The sequence below is a fragment of the Papaver somniferum genome, chromosome 11, assembly GCF_003573695.1.
Source record: "Papaver somniferum cultivar HN1 chromosome 11, ASM357369v1, whole genome shotgun sequence".
NCBI classification, from domain to species: Eukaryota; Viridiplantae; Streptophyta; class Magnoliopsida; order Ranunculales; family Papaveraceae; genus Papaver; species Papaver somniferum.
Window position 1 is genome coordinate 137,164,377 of NC_039368.1, and position 1,276 is coordinate 137,165,652.

The 1,276-nt window shown below is 37.6% G+C and overlaps 1 non-coding gene across 1 annotated transcript; it reads right to left on the reverse strand.

The window, feature by feature from the left end:
* Positions 1-393: 393 nt before the first annotated feature.
* TRNAG-UCC lies at positions 394-465 on the reverse strand. The gene has a single exon. It is a non-coding gene; the product is annotated as a tRNA-Gly (tRNA).
* Between the last annotated feature and the right edge of the window lie 811 nt (positions 466-1,276).

Sequence of the window (1,276 nt, forward strand, 5' to 3'; positions counted from 1 at the left end):
CTTTGCAAGTAAAAAACACTAATAATATGTGAAGGCTACAACAAATCAAGAGACAGATGAATTTTTCACTTCTAAGTTGGACACATTTATAGGCCGGTATGAAGAACAACATATTAGGGGAAATCTCTTGAAATGAAGGGACATTAGAAATGAAACGAACTGATCATGCAGATCATTTGAAACTGGTGAATGCAAAAGCCCAGCGTACGGGTCTCAACAGGTTAAGAACAAAAAATGTGTCAAAGCTAGAAACAGAGCAGTACTCTAGTTTGAACTGAATTGCATGAAACCGAATTGTTTTTTGCTGAGGGCCAAAAAGTTATGCGACATGAATGTGCTGAGGTGGAAAATAGAGGTGAGAACAAAAAAAAAAAAAAAAAAAGGAAAAAAAAGTGCATCTGCCGGGAGTCGAACCCGGGTCTATTGCTTGGAAGGCAATTATCCTAACCGTTGGACTACAAACGCTTGCTGGTCAAATGCACACACATATGTTAAGGAACTATGCGGAAGATTTTCGCTGCCAGCTTTTGATATTGGTCTGTTTTTACGGTAGTTGTTTTACTTGTTTACGTACCGAGGAAATGAACTACGTGAAAACCAGTTAGACACACAAGTGGTGAGCCCCAACCCAGAAAAAAAATAGGGGATCCGATTTTTGGTTAATGTCGTGAGCGAACAGTTTTGATGTAGTTCATTTTCTCCATTTGTGAAGAATTTTGGTTGTTTTCATTGACTTTTGCTTTCAGTTTTGAGCATATATTGTGTGCCCATACCATAGACACGTTGATTGCGCAGCTGCATTCAATTGCAGAGCTGAACTAATAAATAATCCTTTTCTATCGAAACGTATCTTTATTTTCACTGATGTAAGTTGATCAGCTACCTTCCATGTTTTTCTTCCCTTCATCAACAAGGATAAATACGTACGAGGTAAGTTTTCATCCCCAGTGAGGTCACATGCGTCTTTCGGTTTCTGCAGATTTTCTAGGCCTCTTTCGGTCTTTCTTTGCATTATTTAAAGTAGTATTCGAGAAAACAAACAAGAAATCAGAGTAGTATAAGAATTCCAGTCGACTAGAATATACCAAAAATAAAACTAAGCTTCGATATGGAACTGCCCTTGGTTTCCGTTTCTAAGACATGCTTTTCCTATATAAAGAACTTTAGCGAATTTTACCAAGTACCCTAGTTAGTAATTCTCCAAATCATTCCCGAATGATTTGCGAACATATCCGAACTGACCGAATCCGAATGATACTTTTGAATTATTTGAACT